A 15555-nucleotide genomic window follows, 5' to 3' on the forward strand; every position below is an offset into this window, starting at 1 on the left:
CAACACCACACTAAATAAATAACAGCATGTACACAGTAGCATGTCAGGATAAAAAAATGTCCTCATGAAGAGCATGATAGGGAAAGATGAAACAAGACTATGAATAAAGAAATCAACCAGAAGGAGACACATTAGTGAGATCAGATACTAACAAAGGAGAGTGCATTCCCTCCTCTGCCCTTAGAAGAATCTTCAAAAATTCAATCTGATGAAAATACAGTCCAAGGTGATATTCTAAAATATGACTTCCCTAGAGAATACTCAAGACTTTAATGCCTCTTTGAAACTGATCATTTATCTCAGTCCTTGTTACTCTAAATCACTGGAAAATACCGTGTAGGATTTCAAGGGCATCCCTGAAGGCATGGGGAATGAAGTCAGTCTATTTCAGCTTTTAGCAAGAATCCTTACCATTACATATTCACTCATAATGGAGGAAAAGTCAATTCTGCACACCTGGACACAGAATGAGTACGGTGGGTTTTTAGGGTTGTTGTTTTCTCACATGGTGATAGGATAACTGGTTAACAAAATAATTAAATTATATATAAACCGATTACTCCACAGAGAGGGGGGAAGAAAAACAAACCCATTTCTTCCTGAAACCTCAGAGGATCACCAAGGTTGGAAGAAAGCCAGCACCAGCAATAACTCCAAGGACTGAAACAAACAGCCCTCAAATGAGCAACATTTTCCTAAGTAAGAACATCATTAATAACACTCAGGGAAAATCTTGCCTGGGGCTAATAATTCAACTTCTTAATCCATAACTCTTTTGTCTCATCTATCTAGGCCCTTCAACAAATCTAATTGCACAGCATACCATCTGACCAAGAAAGCTGGACCCCAGAAAGAGCCCACTGCCTTTCTGATCCAGAAGCTCTTTTTTCTTTTTTAATTAAAGTGTCATTGATTTATAAAGTTGTGTTAGTTTCTGGTGTATAGTAGTGATTCAGTTTAAACACACACACACACACACGCACGCACATTCTTTTCATATTCTTTTCCATTATTGTTTATTACAGGACATTGACTATAGTTCTCTTGTGCTATGCAGGAGGTCTTCATTGTTTATCTATTTTACATATAGTAGTGCATATCTGCTAATCCCAAACTCTTAATTTATCCCTTCCCTACCCCCTTTCCCTTTTGGTAACCATAAATTTGTTTTCTATGTCTGTAAGTCTGTTTCTGTTTCGTAAAAAAGTTCATCTGTACCATTTTTAAAGATTTCACATGTAAGTGCTACCATAATGGTATCTGTCTTTCTCTATATGACTTACTTCACTTAGTATGATAATCTCTAGGTCCATCCATGTTGCCGCAAATTGTGGAAGCTCTTCTACTTCCAAATCATTCTTAGCATCTCTTCTCCTGGTTCTCAGAACCCCAGTGTGCTATGTAGTAGTCTTCCTCCACAACTGCCTTGGATGCGCTTTTCCAACTATGACGTTGCTGCTCTCCTGGGGACAGGATCTGTGGCACTAGGCCCTCCCACTCTCTACCCCCACCCCTGCCCGACTCCTGCAAGCTGGCAAGTCCTTCCTCAAGCTCTCTGCCAGGGAAGAGACTGGACAGCCTTAAAATAGTCCACAAATCACTGCAGTAAGTCTCAGACTTGAAAACCATCTGAGTTCACAGCAACAGACACTCAATATTCAATAGAGGAGCAGAACCATGACTCTAATAACCTTTGATTTGAAGGCAAAAGTTCTTCTACAGGAACTAATCATTTTAGTGCACTTGCTTCGGCCACAAAATGAAGAGGCAGCAAAAACAGAAAAGATCCGGCCCAGCTAGACCTTTGGAAAACAAACATATTCCACAAAGAGGGCATCATGAATCACTTTTCTTGAGCCAGGAGATATAAAATTAACCAATTTGATTTTGGATGTTCCTCCTCCCACTGATTTCAACTTCTTTGATCTAAGAAGGTTTTACAGCTTCATCATGTACAATGAAAATCAAAGTTCCTAAACTGAGCTCAGGTAGGACATACTTACTCTCAAGTTTTGTAGGATGGGTATCATTATATTTAGGAAAAAAGAAACTGTTGGTAGGGACATGTACTGCTCAAGTTAGAATTTAAAGGGGGAAAAGGAGTAATAAAATTATAGCAAAAAATGAGTAGATTTAATATATATGTGTGTGCATACTTAGGTATAACTGGTATAACTACAGTAAGTTCTGCTCTTTTGAAAGAATAATGATCAGGTTCTATTACAGCCTCTCAAGAGACCAGGACACATTAGCTACCTTAAAGGCCAAGCTCAGAGAAGGACAAAGACAAGAGAGCAGCTATGTATGCAATCTGCCAAAATAGAGTCTATGCTCAACTTTACAAACAACTAGGGATATAATCCTAAGCCATTTGGCTTTCAGTTTTCTCACCTACAAAATAAAGGCACTGGCTTGGGTGACCTCTTGATAATTCTATGAACTATAAGATCTGAAAAAGATAGTTTGAGATCAAGCTGTCAGGTTGGTTGGTTACATATCAAAAGGATAAAACTGTCTAGATATCTATTCATCTGATCTGATACACTGATTGTACACACATACATAAACATACACACGTATTTATTGGAAAGATGACATATCACTTGTAGTTACTTATTAAGGGATATCCTTAAAAAAAAAAACAAAAGAATTCTTTATGCCACTCTACTCCCACTACCCTGCCCAATCCCCTTTCTGAAGTTCAGAAGGGAAATGTACATGGTAAAAGATGTTTATAGGAGTTCCCTTGTGGCACATCAGATCAAGGATCTAGCCTCGTCTCTGCAGCAACGTGGGTCACTGCTGCGATGCAAGTTCCATCCCTGGCCTGGGAACTTCCATATGCTGTGGGTGCAGCCAAAAAAAAACAATGTCTACATGCGTAAGTGGTTCTGCTATTTGGACCAGTCCTCTGCATCAAACACCTGAGCTGATTAATATTATAACCAAACTGCTTGCTCGGAATGGTTGTGCCTGTGAGGCGAATAGGAGACAAAGAAGAAGAAAAACAACCACACACAGGGAACCAAGCACTAGGAAAAGTGCTTCACTCACACCATGTCTTTTGGTCTTCAGGTGATGCCCTGGGAAAGGGCACTCATCATGACAGATCAAGACCCAGGCACAAGGTGGACCCACACCCAAGGATGGCCACCTCTTCCCTGCACAACACGCAGAGGAACCAGATATGTGGTACCTGTGGTCCCAGGAGCACAGTCCAGCCTTCCATATGAGAGGATAATTGCCTAGGTCTCCTATATAAAATCCTTCAGAAAGGGTTTACTCAGCTCTGGCTGTGCGGGAAGGTGACAGCAGCCCCCTGCCTGCAGCTCTTCCTTGATGTCTGCTCTGTGCAGCAGGAGCGGGCCTTTCAAAGCCTATGCGGGATTACATCCTACACTGACCGGAACTCTTCGGTGGCTTCTCCTCACCCTCAGCATAAAACCCAGAAATTATCCTCAACCTTACACTGCCGGCCTCCCTCCCCTGTGCTCCAAACAAGAACTTCCTTCCAAGTGCAGACACATGTCAGGGACCTTCTGACCTCAGGAGGGTGGTCAGATGTGGGAGAAGAGGGGAAGAATGCCCAGTTCAATCCAAATTCCACATAAACAAAGGTTCATTTTTTAGTAGAACTATGTCACATGCAGTATTTGTCACATACTCACAGTTAAAAACTAAACACAACACTCCTTCTCTGAAATTCCATTTTGGCTGGGCATCCTGTATTCTATCTGGTAACCCCCTTCCTCAGGGCTTTTGCATCTTTTCTTCTCTCTACTTGCAACACTCCTCCTTCCCAAGTTCCCAGGCCTCCCTCTCCCCCTTCCTCCCTGCCACACTAAGCTCCACCTTTTCCTCTGACCTGCTGACCTGGCCACTCCCCCACTCCTTACTCTACTTTTTCTTGGCCCCCTCACCATATGTGGGAATTATCTGACCTATTGGTTGACTACTGTTTGCTGCCCCATCCATAAATAATCTCCTTGAGGAAAGAAACTTCAGTTGACCCATTCAGTGCTCTTTCCTCAGTCTGGAGAACAGGACCTGGCACACAGTAGGTCCTCAATCTGGACTTCTTATGTAGAAAATGGGAAAAAAAAAAAAAAAGAGCGATGTGACTTGAGTACTAAAGCTATTCATGATAAGGATACTCTTTTCCATTGAAGGGACATTTAACCATTTTCATTATTTGATTAGAACCTTTCAGCCATACCTTGAAGCAAGCAAGGCAGGCTTTACCTCAACCTCAAGAGGGAGAAACTAATCTGACAACTTAAGGGACTGTTCTAGGCCACACAAGGTGGAGCTGGATAGAAACAGGCAGTCAGACTTGTGGCTGCCTGATGGGAGGGGGAGGGAGTGGGAGGGATCGGGAGCTTGGGCTTATCAGACACAACTTAGAATAGATTTACAAGGAGGTCCTGCTGAATAGCATTGAGAACTTTGTCTAGATACTCATGTTGCAACAGAAGAAAGGGTGGGGGAAAATGTAATTGTAATGTATACATGTAAGGATAACCCGACCCCCTTGCTGTACAGTGGGAAAATAAAAAAAAAAAAAGAAAAGAAAAGAAACAGGCAGTCAGGCCCATGTATCTTCTGTAATAGGTACCGCTGCCCCCGCCACGGGAGGGGAGGCAGGAATATCATGAACAGAAAGTGTGGACCCAATGACCACGTGCAAGAAAGGGCCAAGCACTGGGACATCCGCCACTGTGCCACTCAGGATGTGGGGGAAAGGGGGGACACTTCAAGAGAAATTGCTCTAAGTTTTTACCATACCATGAAGCAGCAGGGTTTTAATGGGAAGATGTCAGCATCTCAAAACTCCATCCCAAGCAGTTGTGAGAAGAGATCTATCAATTTTCCTTCACAGGGGAGAGATAGGAAATGAAGGCCTCTGTCACCAACCACGTAGATAACACATAGAGGTGCATCCTACACTGCACAGCAGCAGAACCAGCCCCAATGGGCCTGCATCCACACACCAAGGACACAAGAGCCACAGTCACCTAATTTATAAAGGTAGTCATATTCCAGCGACCAGGGACAGAGTTCCTCTTTTGTCGTAACGTGCAATTTCGCCTGAAGCGTAGATCGAGGCAAATAATGCTGAGTGACAAGAAAGAATAAAAGATGGGCAAGAAAGCTCTGCCTTCTAATATAATTGGCTCATTCCATTCTAAGTCTAACCTGATCCCTTCCATTCCCTTAAAGATAAAACATTAAAGAGCATTACATTAAAATTGTTAACACATGCTCAAAATGCCCTTGCTCTATGTCTCAAATTTAATGTTCTTAGCAGATTTTAATGTTACACACTCTACAATAATGTTTTCAAGATTAGAAAGGCGATAGCTGTGGAAGCTACCCACTTAGAACAAAGAGGCAAAAAAGCTGTTGCCCATTTTTAAAAATGCTTTCGATAGAGCCATTCATTCAATAAATATGTGTGCCAGGCACTATTATTTCTGTGAACTAAAGAGACAAAAATCTCTCTGGAGATTATTTTCCATGTACTTGTTCTTAATGTTGGATGGTAAGGTCACCCCAGGACCTCTGCACTGACTGTCCGCCCTGCCTGCTAAACACCTCTGCCAGACTCTCACTTCTTTCAAATCCTTACTCGCTTATCCTCCTCTCATCTGCACACATTTTTTAAAAACTGACACCATCACTCCTTATGAGTGCTGATAAGCCCTTTTCCAGTTTTATTTTTCTCTGTGGCTCTTATTATAATCTAAATAATAAGATGTATTATTTGGGAGTTCCTGTTGTGGCTCAGCAGGGTAAGAATCTGACTAGCAACCTTGAGGATGTGGGTTCGATCCCTGGCCTCACACAGTGGGTTAAAGGATCTGGCATTGTCAAGAGCTATGGTGTACGTCTCAGACTTGGCTTGGATCCTGCATTGCTATGGTGTAGGCTGGCAGCTGCAGCTCTGATTCCACCCCTAGCCTGGGAACTTCCATATGCCATGATGCAGCCCTAAAAGGACAAACAAGACAAAACAAAAAACAAAAAAATTCTCAAAAAAATAAACAAGAGACACACGTTTGACTTTCTGTCATCTGTCTCCTCCTATAAAATATAACCTTATAAGTAAGTTCGTCTTTTGGTTCACCATTACATCCTCAGCATCCAAAAAACCCTAATGGCAATGAATGCCCCTGGGACCCAGACTGAGGTCTCAAAGTGTCATTTCCCACTAAGAGGAACCAGGGGGCCCTTAGAGAAATGGCTGGATCCCAGGTCTAGGTCAGAAAGTGTATAAAATGAACCTGAGTGATACTGTTAGACCAGATAACTAAAAATTAAGAAAAACTACCAGGAAAAAAAAAAAAAAAAAAAAAAAAAGAAAAGAAAAACTACGAGGGCCATGTCAAAAGGACATAGAATACAGTATAAATTGGCTCCCCCCTGTCAAAGAAGGGGTTGAGAACCAGTAAGAATATAAATGGAATGGATCAAACATAACAAATAGGTTTCAGTCAATGACTTCAAAATGATGATAAAAATCAACAAGCATACAAGCAAGCAAACAAATAAGATACCGGTCACCAGCAGAAGATGCTAAGAAACCAAAAGAGAAATCAAGGTTTCCTTTGTGAACTGTCCCTCAGGGTAACCAAGTACCAGATGAAGACTCATTTCTCTTTACAAGAGTGTTCCTGAAATATTAAGAAGGAATCCCTGATGAAACCAGGCAGCAATCATCCATAGCTGCTAACATTACAAAAAGTGGCAGAACCAGGCATTTCTGTACCTCCTGACAAAAGTACATAATACCACCATGAAACAGTTCTAAATAAAAGATTAAGCCTGACTCTGATCAAACCTCAGATCTACTATCAATTTACAAGAAATACAAGACACAGAGAACCAGGTTACACAACAACATGGGATAAAATCACCAAAATTCAGAGAATAACAAACTCTGCTAAGTCAAAAAAAGTTTTTTTCAATGAAAAATCATAAGGAGAAAAAGTGATAGAAAGAAACCTAAATTAAAGAGACGTAAGTGAGTGACACCAACAACTGTAATTTATGGCTTCTCTTGACACTCAGTTCAAATAAATGAACTTTAATTTATAAGATGGTCTACAAACTAGGAATACTAACCTAACACCGGATGATATTAAGGAATTAGGTCATTTTTTAAATGTATATTTGAAGTATAGTTGATTTACAATGTTGTGTGAATTTTAGGTGTACAGCAAAGTGATATGGTTATACATATAAATATATATCTATTCTTTTTCAGATTCTTTTCCATTATAGGCTCTTACAAGGTATCGAATATAGTTTTTTTGTGCTATACAGTAGGTCCTTATTGGTTAATTTATTTTGTATAGAGTAGTGAGTATCTGTTAATGCCAAACTCCTAATTTATCACTCTCCCACTTATCTTTTGGTAACCACACATTTGTTTTCTCCATGAGTTTATTTCTGTTTTGTAAATAAGCTACTTTGTATCATTTTCATTTTATTTTTAACTTTTTACAGCAGCACCTGCAGCATATGCAAGTTCCCAAGCTAGGGGCTGAATAGGAACTGCAGCTGCAGGCCTATACCACAGCAACACCAGATCTGAGCTGCATCTGCAACCCACACTGCATCCCATGGCAACGCCAGATCCTAAACCTATTGAGCGAAGCCAGGAATCAAACCTGCATTCTCATGGAGACAATGTCGGGTTCTTAACCTGCTAAGCCACAACAGGAACTCCTCTTTTTATTAAGATTCCACATAGAAGTAATATGATATGATATTTGTCTTTCTCTGACTTACTTCACTTAGCATGATAATCACTAGGTCCATCCGTATTGCTGTAAATAGCATTATTTCATTGTTTTTTATGTCTGAGTAATATTCCATTGTGTGTGTGTGTGTGTGTGTGTGTGTATACATACTACACATTCTTTATCCATTCATTTATGGACATTTAGGTTGCTTCATATCTTGGCTATTGTAAATAGTGCTGCTATGAACATTAAGGTACATGCATCTTTTCAAATTACGGTTTTCTTCAGATAGATGCCCAGGAGTAGGATTGCTGGATCATATGGTATTTCTGTTTTTATTTTTATTTTTTGTCTTTTCTAGGGCTGCACCCATGGCATATGGAGGTTCCCAGGCTAGGGGTCTAATCGGAGCTATAGGCGCCAGCCTATGCCACAGCCACAGCAACGAGGGAGTGGGATACATGCCGCGTCTGCAACCTACACCACAGCTCACAGCAACGCCAGATCCTTAACCCACTGAGCAAGGCCAGGGTTCGAACCCACAACCTCATGGTTCCTGGTCAGATTCATTAACCACTATGCCACGACGGGAACTCTGGTAGTTCTATTTTTAGTTTTTAAAGGAACCTCTATACTATTCTCAGTAATTATGTAATTTTAAAAATACCCAATGGTATTAGCAGTTATATGTTATAAAGAGCCTCTTTTAAAGACACACAATGAAACATTAACAGATGACACAATCTTCAGGATTTGCTTCAAAGTAATGCACTTGGAGAGGTATCAATGAAATGAGATTGGCTATGAATTGACAGTTGTTGAATCTGAGTCATGAACACGTGGGGTGTGTTACACCCTTCTCTTTTACTTATGTTTGAAATTTTCCATATTAAAAAAAGTTTAACATAAACACTTTTCAAATATTTTATTGGCATACAAAAGAAATGATCAGAGACAATATTTAAGTTTGTAAAGAAAAAAAAAAAAAATTGGAGATGACTGCATCAAAGCCCCAGTCTGCCACATGTATTCAAAGAGCAAAGAGGTGTTTGGTTTGGGGTTTGGCAAGTCCTGCCATCTACCCTTCTAATTTTTGTAAGGTGGAGGCTGGAGGAAATAATCTAAATTTAATTACTGTAGTATGTGAAGCTTACAGACAAATAGGAGGTATCACTAAGAGGATGAACTTGGGAGAGGGAAGAGGCTGAAGGAAACTGAGAAATCAGTTAGGCTGATGACACTGTTCTATTAACTCAGAATTGTTTCAAAAAATCCTTTCTTCTTAAGATGTATTCTAAAGAGTCAGGTAATAATAGGTAATAAGATCTTCTAAAGATCCAGGTAATAAGAGCCATGAAAACATGTAGATGAAACAGATAAAAGTAAAGGCTAAACTAAGAAAGTGAAGAGAACACGATCATAAATCTCTTTCACCTCCTTTACTGCCAAGAAATACTACCTCACAGGAAGAGAATTTCCTCTTTCAAATGGCTCGCTCAACACTTAAAAGGTGTGTGTGAGTATTCTCAGGCAACAGTCTGAGGGCATTTTTGAAGTACTCCCTGACCCATCCCAAAATGTTAGTTTTTCTCATTCAAGTTTGCTCCTGCAATCTAAACAGTCACTTCTTTACTGCTGCCCACTTTGACAAATTAGTCTGTGTAACACCATTTCCAAGATATCTCTAGCAGCCAACATAGTCCATAAATCCAAATCATTGTACTGGTTATTAGGATTTCATTTCATGCTCACACTCACAAACATTTAAGCTTTCAGCCTTTGCTGTTGGGCATTAATCTTGGCATTAATCAAGGGATTAAGTATGCTGAATTTAAACTCAAGGTTAATAGCTCGCTCAGCCAATATTAGTTTTACATATTGCCAAGGGAGAACGGAAAGAGGCAAAGACCTTTATGCCTGTTCGTGAAATATAAGAAACAGACTGATGAGTAAGGCATGAAATTGCTTCTTTTGTTCCTTTACGAGTTGTGCGCACGCATGCGTGCACACACACACACACTCAGTTACACATCCAGTCCAAATCAGCACTTGAAACAACAGCTTATATATACATCCTAAGATCTAGCAATCATTCACCGAGAAATTTGATTATTTCAGAGTAATAATACTTGTAGTGGCAACAGAAGTGCTTAAAAAAAAACAGTACAAATTAAGAACTCTGACAGGGCATGATGTTGCTAGTTGCAAGAATAATTGTGTCAATAGGAAAAATGTATAGGCATCAAATATATCAGCACCATCTATCAATATACTACCAAGAGGGGTAAAGAAATTTCTTCTCAGTTTTGTAAAAGCTAACAGCAGTAAAAGGCTCTTCAGAGGGCTAAGTTAATAATACCTGAAACAATGCCATTCAGAGTGATTACTTTATAGGGTCTTGTCTCTGTAACGGGAGTAGTTACATGGCTCACAAAAACATATGCAGAAAATGAACTGCCCAATGACCTGGAAAGGAAAGCTGCGTACCAAATCAGTCATTCATACCCACCACTTGGGATGGCCGAGCACCTGGTTTTCCTGAGTTCTACCTTCAGAAGAATTGGTGCTATTTCTTGGGGGGGGGGGGTAAAGTATCAAAATTATGAGTCTTTAAAAACTAGCTATGAAATTGACCATAGAAACCAGCTAAATTAGTGCCATATTTCAAACACAAGTGGATTTGAGCATAGCATTGAATAAGGCAATGGCGAGAAGTGACTTGAGTTCAGCTCTCCTTGGCTACGAGAGGGTGACAGGAATGGTCAGGGCAGAAGCACTTAGCAACTTAATCTCACGGAGCCTCTGGGACTCCAGTGCTGGGAGAGGGTGAAAGGACACTGGATTTGAGGTGTCTAGCACACAGTAGGGCTCAGCCCTGTTTCACTCTTCTCTTATCATCTGCCACCCAACAAGGGCAACAGCAGGGGTTGTAGCCCCACACTCAGTTCCTAAGGCAGAGTCAAGACACATAACAAGCCTCTGTGGAGATAATGGAAGGGGAAAAACCAATGGCTTTCCAACCTGGGATGTACCAGGAAAGGTTGGTGGGTTGACTCCAAGTTGGTGAGGGTGAAAGGAGTATATAATTCAGTGGAGTTGGCACACTGAGACACCTGGGGGAAGCAGAAATGCAGCAAGAGTGCCATCTCCTAAGACTGGTCTGAATCTAAATGCCTCAATTCAATCAGTGACGGACCATCTGGGAGACAGTTTACTGCATGTCCTTTTTTATAACTGTCAGAGCTCTGAAGTTAAAGGGAGATGGAAATGAATTGGCTCTTCAATAAAGATTAGGGAAAGAATCAAAGTCACAGGTACATCCATTATCAAGTAAACAAATCAAATAGAAATGTCTCTCTTAATCATTTCCCCAACTGCCAGCATGACCTGGCATAGGATACAGGTTAAATGAAGTAACAAAAGGAGGAAAGTTTCAATAAATCAAGGGCGGGGGGGGGACAGACAAAAAATAGCACCACAAAGCTAGGGATGTTGTCCAGGATTTACAGAATACTAGAATGGAATTAAGTGGCTTTGGATAACATCTCTGATAATCTCACATTAACAACAGCAGAGATGCACTGCAGCTCTGTGCATCCGGTTCACAATTTGAATGTGAACACATGCCACATCCAGAAAAAGGAAGTCAAGGACAATGTTTGAATTTCTATATTACTGGAAGTCCAGGCATCTAGAATCAAAGGAGAATGGTGAATGAGAACCAAGAACTTTATTCTAATTTTAAAAACAGAACCAAGGTCTCACATAAAATGTTCCAGGCTAAGTGACACTCCACAAGTGTACTCAAATAATGGCAACATCAAAACCCTATCAGGGAGTTCCCGTCGTGGTGCAGTGGTTAACGAATCCGACTAGGAACCATGAAGTTGAGGGTTCGATCCCTGGCCTTGCTCAGTGGGTTAGGAATCTGGCGTTGCCATGAGCTGTGGTGTAGCTGTGGTGTAGGTTGCAGACGCAGCTTGGATCTGGCTCGGATCCCGCGTTGCTGTGGCTCTGGCGTAGGCCGGTGGCTACAGCTCCGATTCGACCCCTAGCCTGGGAACCTCCATATGCCATGGGAGCAGCCCAAGAAATGGCAAAACGACAAAAAAACAAAAAACAAAAAACTCGGAGTTCCCATCGTGGCACAGTGGTTAACGAATCCGACTAGGAACCATGAGGTTGCGGGTTCGGTCCCTGCCCTTGCTCAGTGGGTTAATGATCCGGCGTTGCCGTGAGCTGTGGTGTAGGTTGCAGACACGGCTCAGATCCCGAGTTGCTGTGGCTCTGGTGTAGGCCGGTGGCTACAGCTCCGATTCAACCCCTAGCCTGGGAACCTCCATATGCCGCGGGAGCGGCCCAAGAAATAGCAACAACAACAACAAAAAGACAAAAGACAAAAAACAAAAAACAAAACAAAAACAAACAAACAAAAAAAAACTCTATCAGGAAAGTGTCAGTTACATTAACTGAGTATCATTTATTTGCCAGGCTCTACTGTAATCATGTCCCCATACATGCTCAGGAATCCTCAGATAGGATCCTTTAAAAAGGAACAAAATTAAAACTATTAGTTTATAAAGGAAGCATGTGAGGCACCGAGAGGACAACTCCAAGAGCAAAGAGTTTAGAAGGCATCAGAAACAGAAGCTCAAGTCAGGTCTGCAGCTCTAAGGCAGTGCTTCCAATTGAAGAGGCCGTATTGGTTACATTGTCTTCTCTTATAGGGTACCTATTAATAATGATCCTTTGATGAAATGGACATTTTTTAAAAGATCAGGTTTCAAGGTCATTTTCGGATTAAAACTTTGAAAAAGAAGTTCCTAGTTCTTTCCCTGGACTCCTTAATGGCCCAACTACCTGTATCCCTGCTTCCTCTTCCATTAGACTTTAAAGATAATGAATGCATAGCAAGGTTCCAGGAAAAGGAGTCCTCTGTAATTGCTGACAATCAATGACTATAACAGATGTTCAATGAGGGCTCACTGATCTGAGCTCAGTGGCACAGAAAGTCTGATCATTTGCAAAAGAAGAGAGCGGAATAGGTTAATGAAGCACATTCCGCATTCTGAAAACAGGAAAAAACAGTTAAAGGTCCTGAAATGAAACACCAGGCTCCAATATTAAGTATATATGATCCATTATGTCTTTATACAGCCCAGTCTGTTCCCCTCTCCTCTCCATTTACTGCCACCAGAATCTGACTTTTCTCTCAGCTCTATCCTTCCTTCACCGTCCGTAGAGGTAGGGTGGCAGTGTCTATCTTTTCTTTTTGCCTTTTCTAGGGCCGCGCCTGCGACATATGGAGGTTCCCAGGCTAGGGGTCTAATCAGAGCTGTAGCTGCCAGCCTGCGCCAGAGCCACAGCAACGCAGGATCCGAGCTGTGTCTGCGACCTACACCACAGCTCACAGCAATGCCGGCTCCTTCACCCACTAAGTGAGGCCAGGGATGGAACCTGCATCCTCATGGATGCTAGTCACATTCGTTTCCACCGAGTCACGACAAGAACTCCAGAGTGGCACTTTCAAAGGAAGGGAACCAGGTCCTAGTTCACTGCGCCCCCTCACCTTCTGGACCATTCTCCCACACCTGCCCAGCTCGGGCTCTGGTGATCAAGGTCCAGCCTGGAGTGAAAATGTCAAATCCTCTTCTACCCTCACCATGGGGTCCTCCCCAAGATGCAGACTCTCAGGAAGGCAAGAAATGAGCTCAGCTTGTCCATCACGAAGCCCAGGTAGACTCTGGCTAACTGGAAATGGGAAAGAAACCTTTGAAAACTGAACTAAATGAGGAGCTTTTGTCCTCAGGGCAAGAAAGGTGCCTCTAATTGACTTCTCACTGGAGTGAAGGTTCACCCATAGCCCCAGGCCTTACTCTTCCACAGAAGAAAATGAGAAGGCTGGCCCCGGGCCACCTGAGCTCCAAACATACTCAAATAAACGAGCTACACGGTCAATTTGCCAGTAGCCTGCTAATGAGGAACATCACACACCCAAAACTCCCAGTGCTTTTCATTTCCAAGAAGTTATGTTAACTATCATTAAATCTGACAGTTTCCATGATGGCCCCTGAGTGGCCATGGAACAACCTTGTCAACGCCAAGTCTGACTGGAGCTTATAGAGGAAGGAAGCAAAGGTGTAGGAGAGGGACAAACCCTACGATTCCAGGTCGCATGCCCTAGAGCAATACTGTTTTGGACTCCATCTCTAAGAGCTGTCCCTGTCTCCTTACACCAGCACGGAGAGGCGTCTGACTCCTATAAGGAGAGCTATGGCAAAAACAAACATTTCATTAAGCCCCAGAATGGAGTCTTTCTCCTTTCTGCATAGCATCACCAGGGAGCAATCATTAACTACTGGTTAAACAGCAGTGGTACCCAAAACCAGGGGGCACAAATTTAAAAAATGGCAGCCAAGAGACTAGCAAATGTACATCCTCAGAAATGAGATAGCATCATTCCACAATCCCCTAGGGTGGCTGCCCCATCCACAAGGGGTAGCAAAGGAAGCCAGGGGGTTTTCATTCCCTACTAAGTTATCCCCCTGTAGTGGGCCCTGGACCCAGTCTTAACCCCACCTCATCCCTCCATCTTCCTAAAGGTGAGACGGAGATCACTGAAGCTTATCACAAATTCCATGAGGTCTGGAAAATGCTCTGCAACCCTTAACAAAAAGCTGCTCTTTAAATTCAAGGGTACAAATGCAAAGGAAGCTCAGATAAAGAGGGAACAAATAGGGAGAGTGAGTAATTCAGACTGTAAGTAAATAGCTAACTCGGCCAATAAGCACATGAAAATACGGTCAATGTCACTAATCAATAAGGAAACGCAAACTACAACCAGAGTGAAATGCCACCTCACACCCACTGACAGCCACTAAGGAAAAAAAACCAAAACAAAACCAGAAAATAACAAGAGGATGTGGAAAAGTTGGGACCCGTGTGCACTGCTGGTTAGAATGTAAAATGGTACATTCGCTATGGACAAGAGTTTGGTGGTTCCTCAAAAAAGTACAAATAGAATTACCATATGACCCAGCAACTCTGCTTCGAGATCTGTACCCAAAAGAATTAAAAGCGGGGTCTCAAAAGATTTTTGTGGACACCCACATTCATGGCAGCATTATCTGCAACAGCTAAGAGGTAGAAGCAACCCCAGGGTCCGCTGACATGTGAAGGGGTAACACAATGTGGTCTAACCATACAATGGAATGTTATTCAGCCTTAAGAAGGAAGGACATTCTGACTCATGCTACAATGTGGATGAACCCTGAGTACACACTAAGTGAAATCAGGTGATCACAAAGAGAGAACTGCTGTCTATACCACTTATAGTAATACTTGGAGTCATCAGGGTCATAGAGGCAGAAAGTAGAACGGTAGTTACAGGGGTTGGGAGAAGTGGGGGTGGGGTGGGGTGGAATTATTGTTTAATGGGAACAGAGCTGCAGATTGGCAAGACCAAGAGTTCTGGAGTGGATGAATGGTGGTGATGATTACAATGTGAATGTACTTAATGCCACTTAATAGTTAAGCTGGCAAATTTTTATTGAAATATAGTTGATTTGATTTACAATGTTGTGTTAGCTCCAGTGTAAAGTGATTCAGATATATATATATATCTACATATAGATATATATAGATACATATTTATACACGCCTTTTTTACATTCTACTATAGGTTATTACAAGATATTAAGTATAGTCCCCTATGCTATACATTAGGTCCTTGTTGATTATCTATTTTACATATAGTGGTGTGTATTATTTTAATCCCAAACACCGAATATATCCCTCTTACTCCTTC

General features: G+C 41.7%; 1 protein-coding gene across 6 annotated transcripts in view; it reads right to left on the minus strand.

Moving 5' to 3' along the window:
* MGAT5 (mannosyl (alpha-1,6-)-glycoprotein beta-1,6-N-acetyl-glucosaminyltransferase) overlaps positions 1–15555 on the minus strand; it is a 374468-nt gene that overhangs the window by 136429 nt on the left and 222484 nt on the right. The window lies entirely within an intron of this gene.

This window comes from Sus scrofa, chromosome 15, assembly GCF_000003025.6.
Source record: "Sus scrofa isolate TJ Tabasco breed Duroc chromosome 15, Sscrofa11.1, whole genome shotgun sequence".
Taxonomy (NCBI): domain Eukaryota; kingdom Metazoa; phylum Chordata; class Mammalia; order Artiodactyla; family Suidae; genus Sus; species Sus scrofa.